Raw genomic sequence first — 16,726 nt, 5'->3', positions numbered from 1 at the left:
ATTCCCTTTGGAAAAACGACCATTTTTTATCGAAAAAGTCCATTTTCTCCTAAAGTAAACAGCTTTATAACCATATTAACCACTTGGTATAAAGTATTAATTGAGCAGAAAAAGCGTGCAAAATTCAAACAAAATTGGTCACTCATTGCCAAAGTTATTGCATTTTTTTGGTTTTGGCGATTTTTGAACAATAATTTTTGAAGGGTCGTTTTACCCCACTTTCCTTCAATGAAAAATTCTGAAAATTTGCAAAATGTCTTCTCTTTCATATATGAACAAACCCTGAAAATTTCATCCAAATCGGAGAATATCGATACAAGAGGGGGTTGCGCTTCTCGCGAACTGGCTCTTAAAATAATCTTTTCAAACAGTTTGCTTATTGAAGAAAGCAAACTGATTGGGCGATAACTAGAAGCCTCAGCTGGATTTTTGTTCGGCTTCAAAATTGGAACAACTTTGGCGTTTTTCCATTTATCTGGGAAGAATGCCAATTGAAAACATTTGTTAAATAAATTAACCAAAAAGGATAAATAGCTCTAAGGAAGTTGTTTGATAAGTATTTAGAAAATACCATCATCACCCGGGGCTTTCATATTTTTAATTTTTTTAGTAATAGATCTCACTTCATCCAAATTAGTTCCCAACGAAGGGTCAAAAACATTATCTTGATTGAGAATGTCTTCGAAGCTCCGTGTAACCTGATCCTCAATTGGACTAGTGAGACCTAGACTAAAATTATGGGCACTCTCGAACTGCTGAGCAAGTTTTCGAGCCTTTTCGCCATTTGTTAATGAAATTTTATTTCCCTCTTTAAGCGCTGGAATTGAGGTTTTTAAAGAATTTTCGTTAATTTCCGAAAGGGTTTCGAACTGGGATCCAATCTCGAGACATTATTCTCAAAGTTGGTATTTCTCAGAATAGCGAAACGTTTTGCCTTTCTCGTATACAAAGTATACGTAAAGGCTATATGTTCGCTCCAAAAACAAACTTTTTATAGGAGGCTCGGAGGCCCATAGTGTTATATACCGATCGACTCAGCTCGACGAATCGAGGTGATGTCTGTGTGTGTGTATGTGTGTGTGTGCGCAAAAAGTCTAGCCCACTTTTCAGGCACTTTGCCCTAACCGCCCTAATTTGCTCGCAACAAGTTGCATTCGACGCAGAATCCTGTCCTATTGTTTCCTATTGAAAATTAGCCGGAACTATGGGCTCAGAAGTTATGGTCAAAATACTTTTTTTAGGCAACAACGAGTGGAAAAGTCTAGCCCATTTTTCAGGCACTTACCCTTAACCGATTTGCTCGCAACAAGTTGCATTCAACGCAGAATCCTGTCCCATTGTTTCCTATTGACAATTGGCCGGATCGGACTATGGGCTTAGAAGTTATGGTCAAAACACTTTTTCTCATAAAAAAGCGCATAAAAATTTATAGCTCACTTTTTTAGCACTTACCCTCAACAAATTTCCTCGCAACAGGTTGCATTCGACGCAAAAACATGTCCCATTGTTTCCTATTGAAAATTGGCCAGATCGGACTATGGGCTCGGTAGATATGCCCAAAATATTTTTTTCATACCAAAAGTGCGTAGAAATTCCTAAATCGAGAAAAAAACGAGAAAGGCACCATTACCGCTAGGTGGATTAATCTGGGTTTTTTAATTTCATTTTGCAAATCACGTCAGATATTTAACTTTCAACGCGGGATCGCGAGTTCTTTGGTATTGCCTTCGCCTCACATTTTTAAGACGGATCAGTAGCTGAAGATCATCGTCAATAATAATTCAGTTGAATTTAATTTCACATTTAGGAATTGCAATGCCTCTGGCTTCGACAATTAAATTTCTCAAAGATACGAGAGCATTATCAACATCACTTTTGGTATCGAGAGGAATATCAACATCAAAATTCCTATCGATATACGTTTTATATAAATCCCAATCAGATCTATGATAATTAAAAGTAGAGCTGATTGGATTGTTAATGGCTTCTTGGGAGAATTCAAACGTCCCAGAAAGGTGATTAGAGTCAAAGTCAGCATGAGTTACCAATTGGCCACATTGATGCCGTATTTCGATCGGAAAAAATATTTCCAGAGGGGGGGGGGGGGGGTCAGATAAGTTTGTAGGGGGGAATAAAACAATACTCGCTTAAGTTTTCAAAAGGTCCTAAGTAACATTTTTTTCATGAATTAATTTGAATAGCGCAATCAACAGAACAACATGAAAGCTATTGATTGCAGTATTCAAATTAATTCATGAAAAAAATGTTACTTAGGTCCTTTTGAAAAGTTAAGCGAGAATACTCTTATACAACATAATTCAAAAAATGGGGAACGGATCAAATCTTGGCTAGGAAAGAGGGGGGCTTCCACCTCCACCTCTCCTATTTATTCTTATACATAGTAACCTGATTCCAGGTTTGATTTGCATTTAAACTACCCCTAAAATTAAAAACAATCGTTCAATATTATTGTTCAGGAATACGCAGCTCATTACTGGGTTAAATACTAGTTACACCCTCCGGATGTGATGAAAATACATAAATATGATTAATTGTATGCTAATCTTACTAGAATACTATAAAAAATGCAGAAAAACAAAAAAAATATTTTTGGCCACCACTTTGTATGGGGCCGCCCCATAGTGCGCCGTCTCGTACCTGTCGGATCGGAAGCGAACACCATCTTTGCAGGGTTGCTGTCCGGCATTCTGGCAACATGCCCTGCCCATCGTACCCTTCCGGCTTTAAATACCTTCTGGATACTGGGTTCGCCGTAGAGCTAGGCGAGCTCATGATTCATTATTCGCCGCCACACACCGTCTTCTTGCACACCGCCAAAGATGGTCCTAAGCACCCATCTCTCGAATACTCCGAGTGCTTGCAAGTCCTCCTCAGACATTGTCCATATTTAATGTCCGTAGAGGACTACCGGTCTTATCAGCGTCTTGTACATGACACATTTGGTGCGATGGCGAATCTTTTTTGACCGCAGTTACGAATTCATCGACCACCTCGGAGGTATTCCCGTCTATCGCAACACTGCTTCCCAGGCGGGGCATGTTGCGCTCGGTTCCGCCCACGAACATGTACTTTGTCTTCGACGCATTCACCACTAGTCCAACTTTTGTTGCTTCACGTTACAGGCGGGTGTACAATTCTGCCACCTTTATGCTTCATCATGCGTTCCAGATAATCTTCGTTACGTAGAAGCACGAAAAGTTCTTTCAACTAACACCGAGCATTTGGTCCCGGTTTCTGGGTACACATCCAAATAGCGGCCTCACGTCGCAAATAATCAATGCTTTCAAAAGATATTTTAGTTACTAGATAAAGATTGTCGCTTCGGTTCCCTTTGTTCTGCTGTCCGAAACATGTGTGGTACATACCTGTCAAATCGTAAGGATTTTCCTTCTTTGACATTTAGCTCCCCTATCCTCGCCAGCAAAAGATTTTCCGGACAGCGACGACAGCGACAATATTTATCTAGTAACTAAAATATCTTTTATGCTTTCAATCACTTCAGTTCTGCGTGGACATGGTCAGAAATAAACAGAGTTAACGTCTTCTTTGAGAAGGGTCATGCTACGGTTACCCGTTTTGATGGTTGTTCAACCATGTTGTTCGTCCAATAGTATAATTGTATCATGTTTGAATGGTTAGGCTTGCCCACCGAATCTTTCCCTCACAGTATGTTCTGCAACGAAAAATGTTGCCAGATCTGCGGACCATTTTTCTTCGTGCTACAATGAGGATCTGATTGGTGGTGACCATAGGAATGCAAATCTTTCCGAATCACTGGCCCAGCAATGCATTGAAAACCACCGTACCTGTGGTGATCGTGCTGCTGTTCTGAACGACAGAATGATGATGTAAATAATATCCGCTAGCTTCTTTTATTAACCATAAACCCTGCATATGTGTAATAAACTCCAGGGTTTCCACCATGAACCACTCGTGATACTTTTGCATTCGCAGTTTTCGAAGCAATTGTCCTTCTATTCCCCGAGGACGTCATAAGTTCGTATCCTCTGATTCAGCTATCATCCTTTGTATGGAAAACCATATACCGTCCATCCTCACTTCTCTACCGCCTTGGAATTGAAGGATTAGCTTTCCAGCTTGGGGAATCTTCCAGCAAGCGCCTTCGTTGGATAATCAGACGTTATCACAACTTCTTCATCATTAAATTGCATTCGGTCCCAAAGTCCAGCAATGCCCGTGCTGTGAAACTGATACAGTATAATCTTCCACGAAAATCTAGCAGTACGGACAAGGAATCTCAAATCCGTTTTTGAGGGAACTCCTTTAAATCCTTGAATCCTTGCTGTTCCTTAGGGACTGAATACTCTCCCCATTCTCGATATGTGACCAGATCTAGACGGGAACATTGAATGCCCATGTAGTCATTGTAGTCCTGGGGTTGACTGTATAGTCAACACTGGTAGTTCAGTCAAAGCTTCAAATTACCGATGCCTCAGCAGTTTTCTGTTATTATACTGTTTCACCAAAGTGTCTCACGCCACCTGATAGTTCACCTTGACGGACAGCAGATACAAGAGAGCCTTGGCTTCACTTGTGAGACATCCCTTTAGGTAATAGAATTTCACGGCGTCCGTAAAAATCCCGGAAACTCAACCACTCATAGATATTGCCGCTAAGGGTTTGTAGCCGGATTTGTGGAAGGTGAATATGCTCCAACGTGGGCAGCAACTGCGACGTACCAAAAAAAAACGGGACTGATTAAATGTAGCGTATTCCAACTTTCCCTCATGCACATCGACATTGAAGACCGCATCATATCCAGTGTTGGTAGAATCATACTCAAATTTCACTCACCGAAGCCTCATCCGCGAGTTGAATCGCTTGCGATTCTGCAGGGAGAGCATCGCGCATGAGTTTTTCACGCAGAATGGCATCGTATCGCTCATTCGCCGAAAAATGAGTTCGCTCCAAAAAGTGTCAAAACCCAATCGAAGCGTATTTTATGATTACGTATGGATTTATTATCCATTGTTTTAAGCAAAGAAAATTATTCCGATGAATTTAACAAAGAAGAACACGCAAAAATCATGCAATGATACAGATCGCGAGTCGAAACATGGACGATTCTCTGAACGTTTGCCTCGCAGGAAGTTGCCAACGTGCTCGAGGAATATTTTGCCTCGCTTATCTCGGTAGCTACCATATTCCAGAGATTCATCACCGCCAGATCCTCTTCACTCTAGAACTTCCAAGTCCGCCGGACTTGTTGAACTCCCCGTACAATATGGCATATGCCCTAACCAGAAGTAGCGGGAAGTCCTTTGGCCAACAGCATGCCTTCCGTCCTGGTTCAGAACCGACACCTACTTCGCCGATTTAGGAGACTTCAGAACGCCTTCGTGCAGGGTAAAAACGCTTGATATTTGGTATCATTTGACATCTCGAAGGCGTTCAATCGAACCTGGACACCCCTAGTGTTGCAGCAACTCAGCGAATGGGGAATCTCTGGATATACTGACTTTTGCTCGCCATCAAGAAGCGATCAGTTCAAGTCCTTATCGAAAATCAGTTTTCCGGAGGAAACTGGCGTACACTAAGGGTTGGTCCTGACGGACACTTTATTTTTAGTCGCCAATATCAGGATCTTTCGTTAAAAAAATTATTTTTTTAGTGGAATGTCTTCAATTGTCATAAGACGAATTTGTACAATCCCATTTAATTCCACCACTATATTGTACCTTGACAGATACGTATTTCGACCTCAACAGTGAGGTCGTCTTCAGTGTCGACGTCGAGTCAAGTACGAGACACTGAAGACGACCTTACTGTTGAGGTCGAAATGCGTATCTGTCAAGATACAATTAAGTGGTGGAATTAAATGGGATTGTACAAACTCGTCTTATGACAAGTGAGGATCTTTCGCTTCCTACCACCCAACGTCTACGTCTTCATTTACTCCGAACACATCCTATTGTTCATCGACGGAGACCCACCCACCTCGGGCTACCTCGGTAGGATTTATTCAGCAAAAGCGTACGCGTCTACCTTTGTCCTGGACCGTGCCTCAAATTGGTGGAACACCTGAACACCTTATCCCCAACCGTAAAATTGTGAAAGGACTTGGCGTGTACATTGACAGAGACCTCACCTTTCTGCCGCATTTCCATTCCGTTAAAATAAACTGGTATACAAGGGTCAACTAAATCAAAACGCTTCCAAAGCCCCACAGGACCAGCAACAGGGGTTTTCGTCTCCGTGTTGGGCAAGCCATTATAGACTGCCAGCTTCTGTACGGCTTTTCATACTGCAACCTCCTTAAGGTCACTCCTGACGGAATCCAGGTTTTAAAGTGCACGCGTTTTCGGGGCACACCACTCGATACGGAAGCAACGCACAACTGTCATTTTTATTTTTTCACGCATGCTGCGACGCAGCAAAGCTAAATCAACAAAAATGACAGTTGTGCACCGCCTCCGTATCGAGTGGTGTGCCCCCGAAAACCCGAGCACTTTGGAACTTGGATTCCGTCAGGAGTGACCTTAACGTCGTGTTCCCGACCTTCGTTAGACATGTTCGCATCCGGTCTTTTACCGATTGTACGACAATTCCCCGAAAACCAATTTCCCGAATGCAATTTCCCCGAATGTAACAATTCCCCGAATGCAATTTCCCCGAATGTAACAATTCCCCGAATGTAACATTTTCCCGAATGTAACAAATCCCCGAAAATAAAGTAGTTTTTGCAAACACATAATTGTCATCGACTATTGACGCCCGAACAGAGCAGCGTTCAAAGATTTGTTCCAGAGTGTCTCTTTGGAGATGCCGAACATGACCAAATCTTTCGATAGTATTGTATGCCCTTGATCTTCCTTACTGTTAAATTATATATCTTATTGTTAAATTATAAAGATATTATAATAAAGTGTATTCCTATTCATTTTTTTTCTAAAATATTCGAGCATAGGCTGAATTTATTTGGTGGAGCAGAATCGCGAACATAAATTCAAAAGCATAATGGTAAAAATTTGTGAAATCAAACTCCGGTCCTATGTAAGGTCTATCTCTTCTTAAGAAGTTACTGTAATCGTGGATATGAATCCTTAAAAAATAATGCGTATGCCCGGAATAAGGCAATGGTGAATGTGATCCCTTCTTTAAAAGTAGTACATCTACTCGAAATAACGCAATGGATTAATTTGATCTCTACTTTGAGAGTAGATGTTTTTTCCAGAATAATGAAGAAGTGAATGTTATTCCTTCTATAGAAATCTGTATTTACCTGGTCTGTGGAAACGGTAGATGTGTTCAATTCATTAAAGTTAGGCGTTAGCTCGAAATAAGCCAAAGTAGAATGAAATTACCTTTTCAGAAGTAGGAATTTGCCTGCAATAAGGTTATGATAAATGTAGTCTCTTCCTTTGATGTAGACAGTTTGGCTGGAATAGATATAATATATGAGATCGCATCTAGCAATAAATATCAATTATATAAACCGAAAAAAATGACGTGTTCATTCAAAGAAGGCAATATCTCCTCCATTGTCCTTATAGTGCGTAGACGCGATCATTTAAGGAAGGCATTATCTCCTTCCTTCGCTTTACTCCAGGCAAACGTGTACAATTGAAGAAGGTCCTATCTACCCTCTTTGTCTTATATCGGGCAAACGTGTTCATTTTAAGAAGGCATTATAACTCGTCTTCCTCTAATACCGGGCGAAGCGATTATAAAAAAAAAACATTATCCCTTTCCTTCCTTATACCGGAAGACGCATTAATTTTCTTCCTGTATCTCTATCCTTTTTCCTTATTTTTCCATTCTCTCTTCCTACATCTCACTTCGTATTTCGCTCTTTCTCGCTCCCCACATAACACTTCTTGCATCATATTTTTCACTTCTCACTACTTACTCCATACTTTTCACTTTTTACTATGTACTTACTTACCGTACTTACTTACTGTACTTACTTCTCATTTCTTACTTTTCACTTCTCACCTCTCACTTCTCACTTCTCACTTCCCACTACTCACTACTCACTACTCACTTCTCACACCTCGCTTCTCACTTCTCACATCTCACTTCTCATATTTCGCTTCTCACATCTCACTTTTCACTTCTCACTTCTCATTTTTCACTTCTCATTTCTCACTTCTCATTACGCTCTTCTCACTTCTTACGTCCCACTTTTCACTACTCACTACTCATTTTTCACTTTTTACTTCTAAACCTCCAGTTTAGACTTGATATCGACTCATGGAAGCAAATTAAAAAATATTTCCTGGGTTACTTAGATGGTCCCTTCAATCAGCTTCCAAAGGATTTTCTATTCCACATCTCGAGATTTCCATGAGTCGACGATCCCTTCTACATCGACTCATGGAGGTTTGACTGTAATTGCCTTCGGCCCAATGTCCCAGCATCTTTTTTTTACAATTTTTAAGCGAGTTGTCCCACGACCCTTACTTTTGTTGCAACTCAAAATTATGTCAAAAGCCAATTATGCGAATTTATGTTAAACAACGCAGATTCCTTTTTCAGTTTTAGTTTTATCTGCAATTCGGGGAAATGTTACATTCGGGGAAATGTTGCATTCGGGGAATTGTTACATTCGCGGAAATATTACGTTCGGGGAATTGTTATTCGGGGAAATTGCATTCGGGGAATTAGTTTTCGGGGAATTGTCGTACAATCCTTTTACCCTCTACAACACCTGCCGAGTCTGCTTGCGCCGAGGCAGGCACCTTTCCATTTCGGCAACGCTGCGGCCTTCATCGCTTCTACAGCCGGGAATCACAGGATTTCTCACCTTATTTAAGGGGGCCGGATTATGCGCCCGATGGTCGGCGTCAATCTCCCACCAATAGGCATGATATGAAGCGAAGAGCTGGCACTTCTTTATTGCCAATATAAAACACTCCATGGCGAAATGCTTCAAGGTAGGAGACACATAGAACATACGAACTACGAACATCGCTACACTGACGGTTTTGTTTCAAGACAAACGGGTTGGCTTAGGAGTCTGTTTCGATATAATAATGAGCCGTAACAAGTCACAGGTCGTAACCTAGCGGTGTAGTATTGATCGAAACCGCGGCCCTATTTATCGCCGCCACTACACCCTCCGTCCAATCGTCCCTAATCCTGACTGACTCCGCCAATATAATCGCTGCGCTTTGCCATTCTCCTCAACGTACAATCCCTCGATCCCGAGGTATTGTTGAGCGCCAAGAAATGTTGCAGAGGATAAATTGACTGGGGTCGGTCATCGACGTCGGCGTTTTACCACTTCGGTTCCCATGGCTGATGCCAAAACTACTCTATATAGAGAATCGGCAGTCAGGATTAAGAGAACCAATTCCACGCAGCTGTGAAAGGTCAAATGATCAACAGCACCCCGGAACAATATCCCCGCCACAGGTTAACAGATCATCTTCCGTCTTTGCATAGACCACACCAGATTTCCGCATAAGTATATCCCAAGAATCCCCATTTCGGACTGCTGCTAAATATGTGTCGAATGTGTAATTTGCCGGTGTCCGCATTTTGACGTTCCCCTATTCAGGAAACCAAGGAATCCCCTTGATTATCCACCTTGGCTGATGATATCGCCAGCCTATCAGCCCTCGTCTGATTCGTCAAAAAAAGGCTGTATCAGCAAATCTAGTCGTCATCTTGGGCCTCCCGGGCACCCCCGAAATGTCCCATCCCCGGAGGTGAACGGACTCTGGTATTTCCTAGGAGTTTTAAGACGCACCCCATTCCAGTGATCGTACAGGAATTAACTACAGCTCTATGATCAGCTGAAGGGGGCTTCAACCTCTTGGGAATGGCTCCCCCAAACATCGTCGCGGTCGCTTGACGACTGCGATTCTATCGCCGTTGGTATGGATTGCATGCTATAAAGTCGCGGTGACAGTCGCCCAGTAGGGGAACTGGGGGTAGGACGCCCACGTTAAGGAAAATGCCATTTTTATCAATGAAAACCACCATTTCAGCCAGTTTTCATCAGCGCATACTGAAGAACAGCATATCTGCGACTGACTACCGATAACAGATATCTAATTGTCCATTTTATTGCACAGAAATTTGATTTTTAAAAAGCACCCGAAAAAAATGATTTTGAAACCATGCGGGGTGAGATGCGCCAGTGGATGGGTTAAAACGCGCATGTGCTTATCGTACTGATTTTCATTTTAATTGCCTACATTAAGGCAATTAATTGAATGTTTCAGCTGTTTCGGTCATACGAAATGAGCATGGGCGTAATGCCCCACACCGACCTCAGAAGTTTGAAGGCCCATAAAATCGTTTTAAAACCATTTTTGACGACGATTTCGTGTGGAACATAAAGAACACAAGTAAGCAGCATGGCTCATGGCTCAATTATTAATTTATCAATGTATAACAGCGACAGAAAGACTAAATTCCACAGAGCTAGAATTGCATCAAAACACGCAAAAATCGTTTTTTCGAGTTTTTCATGTATAACTAGAGAAAAATCATGAAATATATGTATCCAATGGCAATATTTTTCATTGCTTTATCGTATAGACTATTGAAAATAATCAAAATTGGGATATTTAACTTTATTCAGGGGTGGCGCGTTTTAACCCCTATGGGCGTGCTACCCCCCCTTCCCCTAACAGAGACAATCGCATCGCGTGTGTTTGGGGGAATCTTAAATTGGTTCTCGATACTGTTCCGACGGGTACAACAGAGCGAGGTGCCCAGCGATCGGAACGTGAATTGCGTGATTGTTGACGAAACGTGCAGCTTTGGACCAGGCGGAATGGAGAGCACTTTTTCGTATTGTACAGGCCATTAACAGACTAATATGGCTTCAAATTTCCATCCGACCAAACCGTTTGTAAATTGGATTCACGCATCCTAAATTGGCGCCATACAGTGGGCTCATACCGCACAGTATTTATCAGACATTTTTAGTCCCTGGTACAAGTCGCATGCCAAACAGTAAACATAGAGAAATCACATTCCATCAACGGCTGCATTGTACACACATTGTCCGATTCGCAAACTAAACACGGCTCGCCCGATTTGGATTTAGTAATTCAATTATAATTTCAAAACCGATTGCCAAACGGAGCAAACAACTTCTCTGGGTCATAATCAATTGGTAAGTACACCCCGATAGAGTCACTCTCGCCCGGTAAATTAACATAATTTTCTGGTGAATTACTGGACAGTGCGTGTTGTTGTCGGCCACCTCCCGAGTCGAAAGTTATTTTGGTTTTAGGACCCGGACCGTTAGGGTGAGTGCATCAATAGAGGAATAATTGGATTTTTGTTTTGTTTTCCAAAGGCTTATTACATCCGAAGCTGCTCTCTTGCTTATCGTTTTTATTTTGGATTGAGATTATATTGAACAGACACGAAAACGTAAATAGAAGAGACCAATGAATTTTAAGACTTAGCGAATGGATCCTGAAACAGTTCAAATACAATACAAATACATACAGAACAAAATTTTATGGATAATAAGATGGTTTCAAAGTTAGTTTAAGTGGCCTTTCCTATTGTATATATATTTTTTATTGTTCATTCAAGTGTTTCAAAACAGTTGACTCAGAAGCTTATTAATACATACTTACATGCCTAAAACGCTCAAAAGAGAATGTAAATTGTAATTGTCACTTTGATGAAATGAAAGTTACCACGGAAGTCAAGTTGGTAACGCAATATCCCATTCACCTCCACTAATGATGCAGTAACCCTAACAATGATCGCAATGCAGTTGATGGCGAGGGGGACCGATCGACTCGTACCGGCGCGGTCGGACACGACCAACGGCAACTCAGCAAAGTGTGAACTTTTCCCTGGGATGCTGATCGGTGGTGCGTTGCGTCGAACGGATGACTCGTCAGTTTTATCACACGCTTTATCTTGCCTTCGATGGGCGATGCTCACCGTTGGATTTGTTGGGTTAGGCGAGTTATCGCTCCACTATCTAAATTGCGCGTGATGCTGGGGTGTTCGCGGTGGCGTTGGTTTGGTAAGACATGACGCAGATTAGCATCTTCAGAGGTTCATTACTGCTTGCAAGTGCTGCGGGTGATAAAGAGCGCGGAAGCGGGATAGGTCCCCACGGTGCCTCGTAGTCGAGTGGAGGTGGTCATTATGGGGAGAAGACCTAATTTCCATGATTACGATGATTTTTAGATCGAAAGTATAATATCTCACTTCAACACTTTGCAGTGAGATATATTTAGTGGGTGAAAAAGGCAGGTCCATGCATGCGGTTTGTGAAATTTTAGCAAATTTAGATTAATATGATTTGTAAGGCAATAATCAAGGATTCTACTGGATGGCGATTGCTCACATTAGTTATGATGCTGCTCTAATTTATCATGCTCCCGTTTTATGTATTGTGAAATCTGGAGCGACTTATGACGTCAAATGAGTTAAGCACACAGAAAAGCATTATATTTGACCTATCAAACATCACGATTCAATCATCAACAATAAAAACTCGTGGTTCGTGGCACTCATTATCTTTACCCAAGTTTTCTCCTCTCATCAATGCGCCTTCTAGCAGGGTCTGAGGACCTAGGGTCAGTTACCTACATCATTTCCAAGATAGGGTATCTGTTCCATTATCAATAATATGCTTCTATATCAATAACATTAGCAAAACAGGCAATTTAGGACAATTTGTGTCATGTTTTGTTGTTATCCAGCGTGCTCACTGCTGAAAAAAATCACAAAAATGAGAAATAAAACAATTTGCGCTCCAATTCTTTGTTTTCGGATGGTATTGATTTGAGTACATGGTATGAATTCAAGGAGCAGTTCCCCTATATGCCAGAATATCAATGTCGTTTGAGAAGACAAGTATTAGAATGAACGATTTACAATAGAGTCTAGAAAGCTCTGTAATTGTAAATTGTTCCCATGATAAATTGCACCATTTGTCTTGAAATCCGCATTTTATCAATGTATTCATCAAATGTTCCCTTGAGTTCGTCAAACCAGCAACTTGAGTTGAGCAAAGCAGCAACTAGTATATCCAAGAGAGCAGCAGTCAAATTAGTTTCGATACGTGTAAACAAGTCGAAGGACCTTCAACATTTCACACCCTCACCATCACCAATCGTTGAACGATCATGCGAGCTTGTAATGCGAAGTAAAACGCCACAAGCTGTTTAGGGGGCATTCATTACCACGTAGAACATTTTTTGGTGAATTGAATCCCCTCCCCTTCAATCCCCCTCGTAGACCTAAGAAGACTTTCCAATATTAGCATAGTAAACGGTATAGTACACCAAAACGACCTTATATTGCTTTGGATAAGCTGATTAAAAATATTAAGGATTTTTTTTTACATTTTTCATTAACATGCGTGCTAAAAAACCCTGAATGTAATAGCCATTTATATAGAATAAATATCAAAGACTCTAATTTATGTGAGTGTGGTCAATCTTATGAGGATATCGATCATATAGTTTTCCATTGTTCTAATTACGTTTCTCCTAGAAATAATTTTTTGTAGATATTTTAAAATTAGATAACCAGTTACCATCATCAGTTCGTGATATTTTAGGAAGAAAATATCTTCCTATGTTGAAATTACTGTTTCGTTTTCTAAATGATATTTCTTATTTCGTTTGATTCTGCTCTTTTTTTGTTTTCTTTCCCTTTCGTTTCAGTTTGTAAGTGAAGAATGAACATCATCGTGATATTTTCGCTTGAAGTACCTGGCTCCTCAATGGATTTACGCCGCATGAGCCTTTAATTTTAAATTTTATTTTGTAACGTTATTTGAAAAGATGAAGAGGTTTTGTGCCTTTTTGAGAAGTAATTCTTAAAGAATTCACTCAAAGGGGTTTTTCCCTCTTCCAAATTTTTTGTTAAAAATAAAAATAAATAAATAAATAAATAAAAAAAACCCTGATTAATCCACCTAGCGGTTTTGGTGCCTTTCTCTTGCAAAAAAATGCTCAAAAATATGAGTGAGTCTTTTTAGCCCGTTTTAAGTATAATAAATAGTATTTTGGCCATATCTTCTGATGCCATAGTCCGATTTGGCCATATTTCAATAGCAAACAATGGGACAAGATTCTCCGTCGACTGGAACTTGTGGCGAGAAATTCGAAAAAATGCTAAGTTTCAAAAACACACATACACACATTCACATACACATTCGTACATACACACATCACAGACATCAACTAATTTTTTGTGTTTGAGACTTTTTAAGACATGTTTTGGGCTGAGCAACGTTTGTTGCTGAAAAGGCAACATATCAGAACGAATGAACCATTAGGCAAATATATTAACTGTCAAAGGTTGAGTCAAGTGCGGTGTTTTATTCCGTGCGTCAAACAAGATCGAAAATGTCGAGGAAACATTGTTCATCTATTTTTTAATTTCAAATTAAGCAATGTTCCTTTCGCGTCGGAAGAAAAAAAAACGAATATCAATTCTTCATTTTAGGACCCAATTGTCCACGCTGGGGAGGGTGGTATCTGAAATTCATCAAAACCTATCTACGTACATACATCTGAATACCTTCAAGTCACATCAATCTTAATTTTTTTTTACGAAATACATAAGAAGAATCGTTTGTCAGAATGTCATTTGGCCGAAAGTCATTTGACCGAATAACACGTTAAGTCGAATTCCATTTAACCGAAACGTTTATGAGGCTTAAAACTAGTTGTCCAAATAGTTCAATGGGACAATGAACCAAACAAGTCTTTCGGCAGAAAGAATGGTTCGGGGGAACGGATCAGTCGGCCGAAAATGTCGTTTGATGAACAAGTCATTTGGCCAAAAAAGGACATTTAGTGATACAAGCCATACCGCGGAATAATTCATATGGCCCAAAATATTGCTTGGGCGAACAGATCATACGGCCATATATGTATTTCGGCCAAGAATGTTATTGAGTAAAAAATGTTATTTGGCCGAATAATTCCAACAGTCGTGTGAGGGTGAGATATATTAGAAATTGGACAATGCGTGCATTGATAACAGATATGCAAATAAATACAGACTTTGGGTGCCGATGAACAATCAGCGTCCTTCCGCCTCAAGAAACGAACACTGAATAATCTTTTTTTTATGTCACCCTTCGAACAATTTAGAGCCTACTGAGATTGAATTGCTACAGAACGACCAGCATCGATGAATGTTTCGACATAGTGGGATTGACGAATGGAAGCTAATTTTTGCTGCAGCCATGTTGAATTTAGGAAATGCCATCCCTTTATTTATGAAAGCAATATTTCGCAAATAACTACCATTATCGTTTTCGGAGCTGGTTACTCCCAACGGTACACTTACATATCGTATAACGGTTCGGTTGCTAACATTGACTAGTGAATGGCAGGCTATGACTTCGCCTCTATCCTCGTCGGTCAACGGACAGAGTTGCACGTTTAATAGGATAGCACACAAGCGATCAATCCAACGGATAGCTTGTTCAGCGGAATTAGACAGCACAAGTCGAAAAGGTCGTTTAGACTAGCAACCCTATAAACAGAGACCGGCGGAGTGAAAAACTGTCGAAATGGCAACGTATGAAAATGCATGAAATCGTGGAAATAATACTGGTAGCATTTTAACTTTTTGCTTGCTTCTTATGGATGCAAAAAGTAAACAAGTCGAAATGGAACCGCTTTTGACGGTTCGATTGGAAACAAGATGGCGTCTTTGCGGATATCTTATTCTAGTATTTCTAGTTTAGACGAATGGATTACTTGACTGAACAAAGGATTTGGTCGAACGAGCTATGAATATCTGTTTGAGGATAATTTCGACTACGATTTTCAAAAACTTGCTATCTGCAAAGGGAAGATCCATAAAGTACGTCACGCAAAATTTGGCTATTTCCAACCCCCCCTCCCCCCTTCGTCACACTTTTTGTATTAAACTTCTAAAATTTTTGTATGAGTCGTCACGCTGTTCGGAACCCCCCCTCCCCCCTATGAGCGTGACGTACTTTGTGGATGCCCCCAAAGTGAGGAAAGTCGGTTTTAAACACTGTTTGCTATGGTGGGCGCGGCTATGCTTGAGAGCAGTTTCCTTGACTTGGCGAGTCGAGTGACGTGAGGTAAGACGATTTTAGCAATTCTCACGTGAGGTGATCATGTTATTCAAATACAACTCTGCATCTGACAGTTCGTGACAGCAGTTGACATGCTGGAGATGAAGTTACATTTTTTCCACTTTGCAAGTCTCATCCCAGGTGTCCCGTCCCATCGGCCATTACGCCAGCCACGCCATACGTAGAGACATCCACAAGCAAACCGGAGGAGCAAAAAAAAAACTACGACGAAATGTCAAATCCAGTCGACAAACCAGAGAGAAACAACATCCTTTGGCCAAACTACAGTCGACTCTCCACATCTCGATGTTCTATATCTCGATATCTCTCCTTATGACGATGGTTTCCTCAGTCCCTTCAATCTACATACACGGAACCGCGAAACAACTCACTTTATGGTTCCTTTCACTCAAATCCGCCCTTGCGTGGAAGAAGCCAAAAATAAGTATAATGCGAAAAAATCCGGTGAGTACTTTGCCTTTACTCCTGTGTTGAATTTTCACCCACTATGAAGTTTCACCAACTCAAATTTATGTTATTTTCACTCACCCGAGACTATGGTGAAAACAACCCAAATTTGGCTTCTTCCACGGAACAGCACACGTTGGGTCGATGCAGCTCTCTTTGTTTATAATAACATTCATGAGAGGGAGTGAGAAAACTACTTACTTTTGAGTT

This window comes from Armigeres subalbatus, chromosome 2, assembly GCF_024139115.2.
Source record: "Armigeres subalbatus isolate Guangzhou_Male chromosome 2, GZ_Asu_2, whole genome shotgun sequence".
Classification (NCBI taxonomy): Eukaryota; Metazoa; Arthropoda; class Insecta; order Diptera; family Culicidae; genus Armigeres; species Armigeres subalbatus.
Note: the sequence above shows the minus strand (reverse complement) of the source record.